Source organism: Gordionus sp. m RMFG-2023, chromosome 1, assembly GCF_954871325.1.
Source record: "Gordionus sp. m RMFG-2023 chromosome 1, tfGorSpeb1-WG-v2, whole genome shotgun sequence".
NCBI lineage: Eukaryota > Metazoa > Nematomorpha > Gordioida > Chordodea > Parachordodidae > Gordionus > Gordionus sp. m RMFG-2023.
Genome location: NC_088775.1, coordinates 93,718,314 through 93,735,390, shown reverse-complemented (window position 1 = coordinate 93,735,390; position 17,077 = coordinate 93,718,314).

Sequence of the window (17,077 nt, the reverse complement as noted above, 5' to 3'; positions counted from 1 at the left end):
TAGAAAATATAATATGCTCACATATTTATGATTTATTTTATCTAAGTGCATAATATGATTTTGGTAGTAATTATCTATGTCTTATTAACTCGTAAAATTAAATAATAATTTTGTGAAAATCAAATAATAATTGTGCAAATTCTTCTATGATTTTTCAAAAAAATATAAGGAAAACAGATAAAATTTTTAGCTTTTTTTAAAATTTATTTTGATTGAAGAAATTTCAAGCAATTAGGGTTAGGGTTAGGGTTAGAGTTAAGGTTAGGGTTAGGGTTAGGGTTATGGTTAGGGTTAGGGTTAGGGTTAGGGTTAAGGTTAGTGTTAGGGTTAGGGTTAGAGTTAGGGTTAGGGTTAGGATTAAGGTTAGGGTTAGCGTTAACTTACAATAGATATCTGTTAGTGCTATTTCATATATTATATCTATCCTTAATTACTCTAATTAACAGTATTTCAAGTAATTTTTATTATATTCCCAACATATGTATTTTTTAAGTAATATTTATTATTTTCACCGATTTTAGAAAATATAATATGCTCACATATTTATGATTTATTTTATCTAAGTGCATAATATGATTTTGGTAGTAATTATCTATGTCTTATTAACTCGTAAAATTAAATAATAATTTTGTGAAAATCAAATAATAATTGTGCAAATTCTTCTATGATTTTTCAAAAAAATATAAGGAAAACAGATAAAATTTTTAGCTTTTTTTAAAATTTATTTTGATTGAAGAAATTTCAAGCAATTAGGGTTAGGGTTAGGGTTAGGGTTATGGTTAGGGTTAGGGTTAGGGTTAGGGTTAGGGTTAGGGTTAGGGTTAGTGTTAGGGTTAGGGTTAGGGTTAGGATTAAGGTTAAGGTTAGCGTTAACTTACAATAGATATCTGTTAGTGCTATTTCATATATTATATCTATCCTTAATTACTCTAATTAACAGTACTTCAAGTAATTTTTATAATATTCCCAACATATGAATTTTTTAAGTAATATTTATTATTTTCACCGATTTTAGAAAATATAATATGCTCACATATTTATGATTTATTTTATCTAAGTGCATAATATGATTTTGGTAGTAATTATCTATGTCTTATTAACTCGTAAAATTAAATAATAATTTTGTGAAAATCAAATAATAATTGTGCAAAATCTTCTATGATTTTTCAAAAAAATATAAGGAAAACAGATAAAATTTTTAGCTTTTTTTAAAATTTATTTTGATTGAAGAAATTTCAAGCAATTAGGGTTAGGGTTAGGGTTAGAGTTAAGTTTAGGGTTAGGGTTAGGGTTATGGTTAGGGTTAGGGTTAGGGTTAGGGTTAGGGTTAGGGTTAGGGTTAGGGTTAGTGTTAGGGTTAGGGTTAGGGTTAGGGTTAGGGTTAGGATTAAGGTTAGGGTTAGCGTTAACTTACAATAGATATCTGTTAGTGCTATTTAATATATTATATCTATCCTTAATTACTCTAATTAACAGTACTTCAAGTAATTTTTATAATATTCCCAACATATGAATTTTTTAAGTAATATTTATTATTTTCACCGATTTTAGAAAATATAATATGCTCACATATTTATGATTTATTTTGTCTAAGTGCATAATATGATTTTGTTAGTAATTATCTATGTCTTACTAACTCGTAAAATTAAATAATAATTTTGTGAAAATCAAATAATAATTGTGCAAAATCTTCTATGATTTTTCAAAAAAATATAAGGAAAACAGATAAAATTTTTAGCTTTTTTTAAAATTTATTTTGATTGAAAAAATTTCAAGCAATTAGGGTTAGGGTTAGGGTTAGAGTTAAGTTTAGGGTTAGGGTTAGGGTTATGGTTAGGGTTAGGGTTAGGGTTAGGGTTAGGGTTAGGGTTAGGGTTAGGGTTAGGGTTAGGGTTAGTGTTAGGGTTAGGGTTAGGGTTAGGGTTAGGGTTAGGATTAAGGTTAGGGTTAGCGTTAACTTACAATAGATATCTGTTAGTGCTATTTCAAATATTATATCTATCCTTAATTACTCTAATAACAGTATTTCAAGTAATTTTTACTATATTCCCAACATATGAATTTTTTAAGTAATATATATTATTTTCACCGATTTTAGAAAATATAATATGCTCAGACATATTTATTAATTATTTTATCTAAGTGAATAATATGATTTTGGTAGTAATTATCTATGTCTTATTAACTCGTAAAATTAAATAATAATTTTGTGAAAATCAAATAATAATTGTGCAAAATCTTCTATGATTTTTCAAAAAAATATAAGGAAAACAGATAAAATTTTTAGCTTTTTTTAAAATTTATTTTGATTGAAGAAATTTCAAGCAATTAGGGTTAGGGTTAGGGTTAGAGTTAAGTTTAGGGTTAGGGTTAGGGTTATGGTTAGGGTTAGGGTTAGGGTTAGGGTTAGGGTTAGGGTTAGGGTTAGGGTTAGGGTTAGTGTTAGGGTTAGGGTTAGGGTTAGGGTTAGGGTTAGGATTAAGGTTAGGGTTAGCGTTAACTTACAATAGATATCTGTTAGTGCTATTTCAAATATTATATCTATCCTTAATTACTCTAATAACAGTATTTCAAGTAATTTTTACTATATTCCCAACATATGAATTTTTTAAGTAATATATATTATTTTCACCGATTTTAGAAAATATAATATGCTCAGACATATTTATTAATTATTTTATCTAAGTGAATAATATGATTTTGGTAGTAATTATCTATGTCTTATTAACTCGTAAAATTAAATAATAATTTTGTGAAAATCAAATAATAATTGTGCAAAATCTTCTATGATTTTTCAAAAAAATATAAGGAAAACAGATAAAATTTTAGCTTTTTTTAAAATTTATTTTGATTGAAGAAATTTCAAGCAATTAGGGTTAGGGTTAGGGTTAGAGTTAAGTTTAGGGTTAGGGTTAGGGTTATGGTTAGGGTTAGGGTTAGGGTTAGGGTTAGGGTTAGTGTTAGGGTTAGGGTTAGGGTTAGGGTTAGGGTTAGGATTAAGGTTAGGGTTAGCGTTAACTTACAATAGATATCTGTTAGTGCTATTTCATATATTATATCTATCCTTAATTACTCTAATTAACAGTACTTCAAGTAATTTTTATAATATTCCCAACATATGAATTTTTTAAGTAATATTTATTATTTTCACCGATTTTAGAAAATATAATAAGCTCACATATTTATGATTTATTTTATCTAAGTGCATAATATGATTTTGGTAGTAATTATCTATGTCTTATTAACTCGTAAAATTAAATAATAATTTTGTGAAAATCAAATAATAATTGTGCAAAATCTTCTATGATTTTTCAAAAAAATATAAGGAAAACAGATAAAATTTTTAGCTTTTTTTAAAATTTATTTTGATTGAAGAAATTTCAAGCAATTAGGGTTAGGGTTAGGGTTAGGGTTAGAGTTAAGGTTAGGGTTAGGGTTAGGGTTAGGGTTAGGGTTAGGGTTATGGTTAGGGTTAGGGTTAGGGTTAGGGTTAGGGTTAGGGTTAGGGTTAGTGTTAGGGTTAGGGTTAGGATTAAGGTTAAGGTTAACGTTAACTTACAATAGATATCTGTTAGTGCTATTTCATATATTATATCTATCCTTAATTACTCTAATTAACAGTACTTCAAGTAATTTTTATAATATTCCCAACATATGAATTTTTTAAGTAATATTTATTATTTTCACCGATTTTAGAAAATATAATATGCTCACATAATTATGATTTATTTTATCTAAGTGCATAATATGATTTTGGTAGTAATTATCTATGTCTTACTAACTCGTAAAATTAAATAATAATTTTGTGAAAATCAAATAATAAATGTGCAAAATCTTCTATGATTTTTCAAAAAAATATAAGGAAAACAGATAAAATTTTTAGCTTTTTTTAAAATTTATTTTGATTGAAGAAATTTCAAGCATTTAGGGTTAGGGTTAGGGTTAGGGTTAAGGTTAGGGTTAGGGTTAGGGTTAGGGTTCGTGTTAGGGTTAGGGTTAGGGTTAGAGTTAAGGTTAGGGTTAGGGTTAGGGTTATGGTTAGGGTTAGGGTTAGGGTTAGGGTTAGGGTTAGGGTTAGGGTTAAGGTTAGTGTTATGGTTAGGGTTAGGGTTAGGGTTAGGATTAGGGTTAGGGTTAGCGTTAACTTACAATAGATATCTGTTAGTGCTATTTCATATATTATATCTATCCTTAATTACTCTAATTAACAGTATTTCAAGTAATTTTTATTATATTCCCAACATATGAATTTTTTAAGTAATATTTATTATTTTCACCGATTTTAGAAAATATAATATGCTCACATATTTATGAATTATTTTATCTAAGTGCATAATATGATTTTGGTAGTAATTATCTATGTCTTACTAACTCGTAAAATTAAATAATAATTTTGTGAAAATCAAATAATAATTGTGCAAAATCTTCTATGATTTTTCAAAAAAATATAAGGAAAACAGATAAAATTTTTAGCTTTTTTTAAAATTTATTTTGATTGAAGAAATTTCAAGCAATTAGGGTTAGGGTTAGGGTTAGGGTTATGGTTAGGGTTAGGGTTAGGGTTAGGGTTAGGGTTAGGGTTAGGGTTAGTGTTAGGGTTAGGGTTAGGGTTAGGATTAAGGTTAAGGTTAGCGTTAACTTACAATAGATATCTGTTAGTGCTATTTCATATATTATATCTATCCTTAATTACTCTAATTAACAGTACTTCAAGTAATTTTTATAATATTCCCAACATATGAATTTTTTAAGTAATATTTATTATTTTCACCGATTTTAGAAAATATAATATGCTCACATATTTATGATTTATTTTATCTAAGTGCATAATATGATTTTGGTAGTAATTATCTATGTCTTATTAACTCGTAAAATTAAATAATAATTTTGTGAAAATCAAATAATAATTGTGCAAAATCTTCTATGATTTTTCAAAAAAATATAAGGAAAACAGATAAAATTTTTAGCTTTTTTTAAAATTTATTTTGATTGAAGAAATTTCAAGCAATTAGGGTTAGGGTTAGGGTTAGAGTTAAGTTTAGGGTTAGGGTTAGGGTTATGGTTAGGGTTAGGGTTAGGGTTAGGGTTAGGGTTAGGGTTAGGGTTAGGGTTAGGGTTAGTGTTAGGGTTAGGGTTAGGGTTAGGGTTAGGATTAAGGTTAGGGTTAGCGTTAACTTACAATAGATATCTGTTAGTGCTATTTCATATATTATATCTATCCTTAATTACTCTAATTAACAGTACTTCAAGTAATTTTTATAATATTCCCAACATATGAATTTTTTAAGTAATATTTATTATTTCACCGATTTTAGAAAATATAATATGCTCACATATTTATGATTTATTTTGTCTAAGTGCATAATATGATTTTGTTAGTAATTATCTATGTCTTACTAACTCGTAAAATTAAATAATAATTTTGTGAAAATCAAATAATAATTGTGCAAAATCTTCTATGATTTTTCAAAAAAATATAAGGAAAACAGATAAAATTTTTAGCTTTTTTTAAAATTTATTTTGATTGAAAAAATTTCAAGCAATTAGGGTTAGGGTTAGGGTTAGGGTTAGGGTTAGGGTTAGGGTTAGTGTTAACTTACAATAGATATCTGTTAGTGCTATTTCAAATATTATATCTATCCTTAATTACTCTAATAACAGTATTTCAAGTAATTTTTACTATATTCCCAACATATGAATTTTTTAAGTAATATATATTATTTTCACCGATTTTAGAAAATATAATATGCTCAGACATATTTATTAATTATTTTATCTAATAATATGATTTTGGTAGTAATTATCTATGTCTTATTAACTCGTAAAATTAAATAATAATTTTGTGAAAATCAAATAATAATTGTGCAAAATCTTCTATGATTTTTCAAAAAAATATAAGGAAAACAGATAAAATTTTAGCTTTTTTTAAAATTTATTTTGATTGAAGAAATTTCAAGCAATTAGGGTTAGGGTTAGGGTTAGAGTTAAGTTTAGGGTTAGGGTTAGGGTTATGGTTAGGGTTAGGGTTAGGGTTAGGGTTAGGGTTAGTGTTAGGGTTAGGGTTAGGGTTAGGGTTAGGGTTAGGATTAAGGTTAGGGTTAGCGTTAACTTACAATAGATATCTGTTAGTGCTATTTCATATATTATATCTATCCTTAATTACTCTAATTAACAGTACTTCAAGTAATTTTTATAATATTCCCAACATATGAATTTTTTAAGTAATATTTATTATTTTCACCGATTTTAGAAAATATAATATGCTCACATATTTATGATTTATTTTGTCTAAGTGCATAATATGATTTTGGTAGTAATTATCTATGTCTTACTAACTCGTAAAATTAAATAATAATTTTGTGAAAATCAAATAATAATTGTGCAAAATCTTCTATGATTTTTCAAAAAAATATAAGGAAAACAGATAAAATTTTTAGCTTTTTTTAAAATTTATTTTGATTGAAGAAATTTCAAGCATTTAGGGTTAGGGTTAGGGTTAGGGTTAAGGTTAGGGTTAGGGTTAGGGTTAGGGTTAGTGTTAGGGTTAGGGTTAGGGTTAGGGTTAGAGTTAAGGTTAGGGTTAGGGTTAGGGTTATGGTTAGGGTTAGGGTTAGGGTTAGGGTTAGGGTTAAGGTTAGTATTATGGTTAGGGTTAGGGTTAGGGTTAGGATTAGGGTTAGGGTTAGTGTTAACTTACAATAGATATCTGTTAGTGCTATTTCATATATTATATCTATCCTTAATTACTCTAATTAACAGTACTTCAAGTAATTTTTATAATATTCCCAACATATGAATTTTTTAAGTAATATTTATTATTTTCACCGATTTTAGAAAATATAATATGCTCACATATTTATGATTTATTTTATCTAAGTGCATAATATGATTTTGGTAGTAATTATCTATGTCTTATTAACTCGTAAAATTAAATAATAATTTTGTGAAAATCAAATAATAATTGTGCAAAATCTTCTATGATTTTTCAAAAAAATATAAGGAAAACAGATAAAATTTTTAGCTTTTTTTAAAATTTATTTTGATTGAAGAAATTTCAAGCAATTAGGGTTAGGGTTAGGGTTAGGGTTAGAGTTAAGGTTAGGGTTAGGGTTAGGGTTAGGGTTAGGGTTAGGGTTATGGTTAGGGTTAGGGTTAGGGTTAGGGTTAGGGTTAGGGTTAGTGTTAGGGTTAGGGTTAGGATTAAGGTTAAGGTTAGCGTTAACTTACAATAGATATCTGTTAGTGCTATTTCATATATTATATCTATCCTTAATTACTCTAATTAACAGTACTTCAAGTAATTTTTATAATATTCCCAACATATGAATTTTTTAAGTAATATTTATTATTTTCACCGATTTTAGAAAATATAATATGCTCACATATTTATGATTTATTTTATCTAAGTGCATAATATGATTTTGGTAGTAATTATCTATGTCTTACTAACTCGTAAAATTAAATAATAATTTTGTGAAAATCAAATAATAATTGTGCAAAATCTTCTATGATTTTTCAAAAAAATATAAGGAAAACAGATAAAATTTTTAGCTTTTTTTAAAATTTATTTTGATTGAAGAAATTTCAAGCATTTAGGGTTAGGGTTAGGGTTAGGGTTAAGGTTAGGGTTAGGGTTAGGGTTAGGGTTAGTGTTAGGGTTAGGGTTAGGGTTAGGGTTAGAGTTAAGGTTAGGGTTAGGGTTAGGGTTATGGTTAGGGTTAGGGTTAGGGTTAGGGGGTTAGGGTTAAGGTTAGTGTTATGGTTAGGGTTAGGGTTAGGGTTAGGATTAGGGTTAGGGTTAGCGTTAACTTACAATAGATATCTGTTAGTGCTATTTCATATATTATATCTATCCTTAATTACTCTAATTAACAGTATTTCAAGTAATTTTTATTATATTCCCAACATATGAATTTTTTAAGTAATATTTATTATTTTCACCGATTTTAGAAAATATAATATGCTCACATATTTATGAATTATTTTATCTAAGTGCATAATATGATTTTGGTAGTAATTATCTATGTCTTACTAACTCGTAAAATTAAATAATAATTTTGTGAAAATCAAATAATAATTGTGCAAAATCTTCTATGATTTTTCAAAAAAATATAAGGAAAACAGATAAAATTTTTAGCTTTTTTTAAAATTTATTTTGATTGAAGAAATTTCAAGCAATTAGGGTTAGGGTTAGGGTTAGGGTTAGAGTTAAGGTTAGGGTTAGGGTTAGGGTTAGGGTTAGGGTTAGGGTTAGGGTTATGGTTAGGGTTAGGGTTAGGGTTAGGGTTAGGGTTAGGGTTAGTGTTAGGGTTAGGGTTAGGATTAAGGTTAAGGTAAGCGTTAACTTACAATAGATATCTGTTAGTGCTATTTCATATATTATATCTATCCTTAATTACTCTAATTAACAGTACTTCAAGTAATTTTTATAATATTCCCAACATATGAATTTTTTAAGTAATATTTATTATTTTCACCGATTTTAGAAAATATAATATGCTCACATATTTATGATTTATTTTATCTAAGTGCATAATATGATTTTGGTAGTAATTATCTATGTCTTACTAACTCGTAAAATTAAATAATAATTTTGTGAAAATCAAATAATAATTGTGCAAAATCTTCTATGATTTTTCAAAAAAATATAAGGAAAACAGATAAAATTTTTAGCTTTTTTTAAAATTTATTTTGATTGAAAAAATTTCAAGCAATTAGGGTTAGGGTTAGAGTTAAGGTTAGGGTTAGGGTTAGGGTTAGGGTTAGAGTTAGGGTTAGGGTTAGGGTTAGGGTTAGGGTTAGGGTTAGGGTTAGGGTTAGGGTTAGGGTTAGGGTTAGGGTTATGGTTATGGTTAGGGTTAGGGTTAGGATTAGGGTTAGGGTTAGTGTTAACTTACAATAGATATCTGTTAGTGCTATTTCAAATATTATATCTATCCTTAATTACTCTAATAACAGTATTTCAAGTAATTTTTACTATATTCCCAACATATGAATTTTTTAAGTAATATATATTATTTTCACCGATTTTAGAAAATATAATATGCTCAGACATATTTATGAATTATTTTATCTAAGTGCATAATATGATTTTGGTAGTAATTATCTATGTCTTACTAACTCGTAAAATTAAATAATAATTTTGTGAAAATCAAATAATAATTGTGCAAAATCTTCTATGATTTTTCAAAAAAATATAAGGAAAACAGATAAAATTTTTAGCTTTTTTTAAAATTTATTTTGATTAAAGAAATTTCAAGCAATTAGGGTTAGGGTTAGGGTTAGAGTTAAGGTTAGGGTTAGGGTTAGGGTTATGGTTAGGGTTAGGGTTAGGGTTAGGGTTAGGGTTAGTGTTAACTTACAATAGATATCTGTTAGTGCTATTTCATTATATCTATCCTTAATTACTCTAATTAACAGTACTTCAATTAATTTTTATTATTTTCCCAACATATGAATTTTTTAAGTAATATTTATTATTTTCACCGATTTTAGAAAATATAATATGCTCACATATTTATGAATTATTTTATCTAAGTGCATAATATGATTTTGGTAGTAATTATCCATGTCTTACTAACTCGTAAAATTAAATAAAATAATTTTGTGAAAATATATAATAATTGTGCAAAATCTTCAATGATTTTTCAAAAAAAATATAAGAAAAACAGATAAAATTTTTAGCATTTTTTAAAATTTATTTTGATTGCAGAAATTTCAAGCATTTAGGGTTAGGGTTAGGGTTAGGGTTAGGGTTAGGGTTAGGATTAAGGTTAGGGTTAGCGTTAACTTACAATAGATATCTGTTAGTGCTTTTTCATATATTATATCTATCCTTAATTACTCTAATTAACAGTACTTCAAGTAATTATTATTAAATTCCCAACATATTAATTTTTTAAGTAATATTTATTATTTTCACCGATTTTAGAAAATATAATATGCTCAGACATATTTATTAATTATTTTATTTAATTGCATAATATGATTTAGTAATTATCTATGTCTTACTAACTCGTAAAATTAAATAAAATAATTTTGTGAAAATCAAATAATAATTGTGCAAAATCTTTTATGATTTTTCAAAAAAATATAAGGAAAACAGATAAAATTTTTAGCTTTTTTTAAAATTTATATTGATTGAAGAAATTTCAAGCATTTGATGTTAGGGTTAGGGTATAGGTTAGGGTAGGGTTAGGGTTAGGGTATAGGTTAGGGTATAGGTTAGGGTTAGGATTAGGGTTAGTGTTAGGGTTAGGGTTAGGTTTAGGATTAGGGTTAGGGTTAGTGTTAACTTACAATAGATATCTGTTAGTGCTATTTCAAATATTATATCTATCCTTAATTACTCTAATAACAGTATTTCATTGTAATTTTTACTATATTCCCAAAATATGAATTTTTTAAGTAATATTTATTATTTTCACCGATTTTAGAAAATATAATATGCTCAGACATATTTATTAATTATTTTATCTAAGTGCATAATATGATTTTGGTAGTAATTATCTAGGTCTTACTAACTCGTAAAATTAAATAATAATTTTGTGAAAATCAAATAATAATTGTGCAAAATCTTCTATGATTTTTCCAAAAAATATAAGGAAAACAGATAAAATTTTTAGCTTTTTTTAAGATTTATTTTGATTGAAGAAATTTCAAGCAATTAGGGTTAGGGTTAGGGTTAGGGTTAGAGTTAAGGTTAGGGTTAGGGTTAGGGTTAGGGTTATGGTTATGGTTAGGGTTTAGGTTAGGGTTAGGGTTAGGGTTAGTGTTAGGGTTAGGGTTAGGGTTAGGATTAAGGTTAGGGTTAGCGTTAACTTACAATAGATATCTGTTAGTGCTATTTCATATATTTTATCTATCCTTAATTACTCTAATTAACAGTACTTCAAGTAATTTTTATAATATTCCCAACATATGAATTTTTTAAGTAATATTTATTATTTTCACCGATTTTAGAAAATATAATATGCTCACATATTTATGATTTATTTTATCTAAGTGCATAATATGATTTTGGTAGTAATTATCTATGTCTTATTAACTCGTAAAATTAAATAATAATTTTGTGAAAATCAAATAATAATTGTGCAAAATCTTCTATGATTTTTCAAAAAAATATAAGGAAAACAGATAAAATTTTTAGCTTTTTTTAAAATTTATTTTTATTGAAGAAATTTCAAGCAATTAGGGTTAGGGTTAGGGTTAGAGTTAAGGTTAGGGTTAGGGTTAGGGTTATGGTTAGGGTTAGGGTTAGGGTTAGGGTTAGGGTTAGGGTTAGGGTTAAGGTTAGTGTTAGGGTTAGGGTTAGAGTTAGGGTTAGGGTTAGGATTAAGGTTAGGGTTAGCGTTAACTTACAATAGATATCTGTTAGTGCTATTTCATATATTATATCTATCCTTAATTACTCTAATTAACAGTATTTCAAGTAATTTTTATTATATTCCCAACATATGAATTTTTTAAGTAATATTTATTATTTTCACCGATTTTAGAAAATATAATATGCTCACATATTTATGAATTATTTTATCTAAGTGCATAATATGATTTTGGTAGTAATTATCTATGTCTTACTAACTCGTAAAATTAAATAATAATTTTGTGAAAATCAAATAATAATTGTTCAAAATCTTCTATGATTTTTCAAAAAAATATAAGGAAAACAGATAAAATTTTTAGCTTTTTTTAAAATTTATTTTGATTGAAGAAATTTCAAGCAATTAGGGTTAGGGTTAGGGTTAGGGTTAGGGTTAGGGTTAGAGTTAAGGTTAGGGTTAGGGTTAGGGTTAGGGTTAGGGTTAGGGTTATGGTTAGGGTTATGGTTAGGGTTAGGGTTAGGGTTAGGGTTAGTGTTAGGGTTAGGGTTAGGATTAAGGTTAAGGTTAGCGTTAACTTACAATAGATATCTGTTAGTGCTATTTCATATATTATATCTATCCTTAATTACTCTAATTAACAGTACTTCAAGTAATTTTTATAATATTCCCAACATATGAATTTTTTAAGTAATATTTATTATTTTCACCGATTTTAGAAAATATAATATGCTCACATATTTATGATTTATTTTATCTATGTGCATAATATGATTTTGGTAGTAATTATCTATGTCTTACTAACTTGTAAAATTAAATAATAATTTTGTGAAAATCAAATAATAATTGTGCAAAATCTTCTATGATTTTTCAAAAAAATATAAGGAAAACAGATAAAATTTTTAGCTTTTTTTAAAATTTATTTTGATTGAAGAAATTTCAAGCAATTAGGGTTAGGGTTAGGGTTAGAGTTAAGGTTAGGGTTAGGGTTAGGGTTAGGGTTAGGGTTAGGGTTAGGGTTAGTGTTAGGGTTAGGGTTAGGGTTAGGGTTAGGATTAAGGTTAGGGTTAGCGTTAACTTACAATAGATATCTGTTAGTGCTATTTCATATATTATATCTATCCTTAATTACTCTAATTAACAGTACTTCAAGTAATTTTTATAATATTCCCAACATATGAATTTTTTAAGTAATATTTATTATTTTCACCGATTTTAGAAAATATAATATGCTCACATATTTATGATTTATTTTATCTAAGTGCATAATATGATTTTGGTAGTAATTATCTATGTCTTATTAACTCGTAAAATTAAATAATAATTTTGTGAAAATCAAATAATAATTGTGCAAAATCTTCTATGATTTTTCAAAAAAATATAAGGAAAACAGATAAAATTTTTAGCTTTTTTTAAAATTTATTTTGATTGAAAAAATTTCAAGCAATTAGGGTTAGGGTTAGGGTTAGAGTTAAGGTTAGGGTTAGGGTTAGGGTTAGGGTTAGGGTTAGGGTTAGGGTTAGGGTTAGGGTTAGGGTTAGGGTTAGGGTTAGGGTTAGGGTTAGGGTTATGGTTATGGTTAGGGTTAGGGTTAGGATTAGGGTTAGGGTTAGTGTTAACTTACAATAGATATCTGTTAGTGCTATTTCAAATATTATATCTATCCTTAATTACTCTAATAACAGTATTTCAAGTAATTTTTACTATATTCCCAACATATGAATTTTTTAAGTAATATATATTATTTTCACCGATTTTAGAAAATATAATATGCTCAGACATATTTATTAATTATTTTATCTAAGTGCATAATATGATTTTGGTAGTAATTATCTATGTCTTATTAACTCGTAAAATTAAATAATAATTTTGTGAAAATCAAATAATAATTGTGCAAAATCTTCTATGATTTTTCAAAAAAATATAAGGAAAACAGATAAAATTTTTAGCTTTTTTTAAAATTTATTTTGATTGAAGAAATTTCAAGCAATTAGGGTTAGGGTTAGGGTTAGAGTTAAGGTTAGGGTTAGGGTTAGGGTTAGGGTTAGGGTTAGGGTTAGGGTTAGTGTTAGGGTTAGGGTTAGGGTTAGGGTTAGGGTTAGGATTAAGGTTAGGGTTAGCGTTAACTTACAATAGATATCTGTTAGTGCTATTTCATATATTATATCTATCCTTAATTACTCTAATTAACAGTACTTCAAGTAATTTTTATAATATTCCCAACATATGAATTTTTTAAGTAATATTTATTATTTTCACCGATTTTAGAAAATATAATATGCTCACATATTTATGATTTATTTTGTCTAAGTGCATAATATGATTTTGGTAGTAATTATCTATGTCTTACTAACTCGTAAAATTAAATAATAATTTTGTGAAAATCAAATAATAATTGTGCAAAATCTTCTATGATTTTTCAAAAAAATATAAGGAAAACAGATAAAATTTTTAGCTTTTTTTAAAATTTATTTTGATTGAAGAAATTTCAAGCATTTAGGGTTAGGGTTAGGGTTAGGGTTAAGGTTAAGGTTAGGGTTAGGGTTAGGGTTAGGGTTAATGTTAGGGTTAGGGTTAGGGTTAGGGTTAGGATTAAGGTTAGGGTTAGGGTTAGGGTTAGGGTTAGGGTTAGGGTTAGGGTTAGGGTTAGGGTTAGGGTTAGGGTTATGGTTATGGTTAGGGTTAGGGTTAGGGTTAGGATTAGGGTTAGGGTTAGTGTTAACTTACAATAGATATCTGTTAGTGCTATTTCATATATTATATCTATCCTTAATTACTCTAATTAACAGTACTTCAAGTAATTTTTATAATATTCCCAACATATGAATTTTTTAAGTAATATTTATTATTTTCACCGATTTTAGAAAATATAATATGCTCACATATTTATGATTTATTTTATCTAAGAGCATAATATGATTTTGGTAGTAATTATCTATGTCTTATTAACTCGTAAAATTAAATAATAATTTTGTGAAAATCAAATAATAATTGTGCAAAATCTTCTATAATTTTTCAAAAAAATATAAGGAAAACAGATAAAATTTTTAGCTTTTTTTAAAATTTATTTTGATTGAAGAAATTTCAAGCAATTAGGGTTAGGGTTAGGGTTAGAGTTAAGGTTAGGGTTAGGGTTAGGGTTATGGTTAGGGTTAGGGTTAGGGTTAGGGTTAGGGTTAGGGTTAGGGTTAAGGTTAGTGTTAGGGTTAGGGTTAGAGTTAGGGTTAGGGTTAGGATTAAGGTTAGGGTTAGCGTTAACTTACAATAGATATCTGTTAGTGCTATTTCATATATTATATCTATCCTTAATTACTCTAATTAACAGTATTTCAAGTAATTTTTATTATATTCCCAACATATGAATTTTTTAAGTAATATTTATTATTTTCACCGATTTTAGAAAATATAATATGCTCACATATTTATGAATTATTTTATCTAAGTGCATAATATGATTTTGGTAGTAATTATCTATGTCTTACTAACTCGTAAAATTAAATAATAATTTTGTGAAAATCAAATAATAATTGTGCAAAATCTTCTATGATTTTTCAAAAAAATATAAGGAAAACAGATAAAATTTTTAGCTTTTTTAAAATTTATTTTTATTGAAGAAATTTCAAGCATTTAGGGTTAGGGTTATGGTTAAGGTTAGGGTTAGGGTTAGGATTAGCGTTAGGTTTAGGGTTAGGGTTAGTGTTAGGGTTAGGATTAAGGTTAGGGTTAGTGTTAACTTACAATAGATATCTGTTAGTGCTATTTCATATATTATATCTATCCTTAATTACTCTAATTAACAGTACTTCAATTAATTTTTATTATTTTCCCAACATATGAATTTTTTAAGTAATATTTATTATTTTCACCGATTTTAGAAAATATAATATGCTCACATATTTATGAATTATTTTATCTAAGTGCATAATATGATTTTGGTAGTAATTATCTATGTCTTACTAACTCGTAAAATTAAATAAAATAATTTTGTGAAAATATATAATAATTGTGCAAAATCTTCAATGATTTTTCAAAAAAATATAAGGAAAACAGATAAAATTTTTAGCTTTTTTTAAAATTTATATTGATTGAAGAAATTTCAAGCATTTGATGTTAGGGTTAGGGTATAGGTTAGGGTAGGGTTAGGGTTAGGGTATAGGTTAGGGTATAGGTTAGGGTTAGGATTAGGGTTAGTGTTAGGGTTAGGGTTAGGTTTAGGATTAGGGTTAGGGTTAGTGTTAACTTACAATAGATATCTGTTAGTGCTATTTCAAATATTATATCTATCCTTAATTACTCTAATAACAGTATTTCAAGTAATTTTTACTATATTCCCAAAATATGAATTTTTTAAGTAATATTTATTATTTTCACCGATTTTAGAAAATATAATATGCTCAGACATATTTATTAATTATTTTATCTAAGTGCATAATATGATTTTGGTAGTAATTATCTAGGTCTTACTAACTCGTAAAATTAAATAATAATTTTGTGAAAATCAAATAATAATTGTGCAAAATCTTCTATGATTTTTCCAAAAAATATAAGGAAAACAGATAAAATTTTTAGCTTTTTTTAAGATTTATTTTGATTGAAGAAATTTCAAGCAATTAGGGTTAGGGTTAGGGTTAGGGTTAGAGTTAAGGTTAGGGTTAGGGTTAGGGTTAGGGTTATGGTTATGGTTAGGGTTTAGGTTAGGGTTAGGGTTAGGGTTAGTGTTAGGGTTAGGGTTAGGGTTAGGATTAAGGTTAGGGTTAGCGTTAACTTACAATAGATATCTGTTAGTGCTATTTCATATATTTTATCTATCCTTAATTACTCTAATTAACAGTACTTCAAGTAATTTTTATAATATTCCCAACATATGAATTTTTTAAGTAATATTTATTATTTTCACCGATTTTAGAAAATATAATATGCTCACATATTTATGATTTATTTTATCTAAGTGCATAATATGATTTTGGTAGTAATTATCTATGTCTTATTAACTCGTAAAATTAAATAATAATTTTGTGAAAATCAAATAATAATTGTGCAAAATCTTCTATGATTTTTCAAAAAAATATAAGGAAAACAGATAAAATTTTTAGCTTTTTTTAAAATTTATTTTGATTGAAGAAATTTCAAGCAATTAGGGTTAGGGTTAGGGTTAGAGTTAAGGTTAGGGTTAGGGTTAGGGTTATGGTTAGGGTTAGGGTTAGGGTTAGGGTTAGGGTTAAGGTTAGTGTTAGGGTTAGGGTTAGAGTTAGGGTTAGGGTTAGGATTAAGGTTAGGGTTAGTGTTAACTTACAATAGATATCTGTTAGTGCTATTTCAAATATTATATCTATCCTTAATTACTCTAATAACAGTATTTCAAGTAATTTTTACTATATTCCCAACATATGAATTTTTTAAGTAATATATATTATTTTCACCGATTTTAGAAAATATAATATGCTCAGACATATTTATTAATTATTTTATCTAAGTGCATAATATGATTTTGGTAGTAATTATCTATGTCTTATTAACTCGTAAAATTAAATAATAATTTTGTGAAAATCAAATAATAATTGTGCAAAATCTTCTATGATTTTTCAAAAAAATATAAGGAAAACAGATAAAATTTTTAGCTTTTTTTAAAATTTATTTTGATTGAAGAAATTTCAAGCAATTAGGGTTAGGGTTAGGGTTAGAGTTAAGGTTAGGGTTAGGGTTAGGGTTATGGTTAGGGTTAGGGTTAGGGTTAGGGTTAGGGTTAGGGTTAAGGT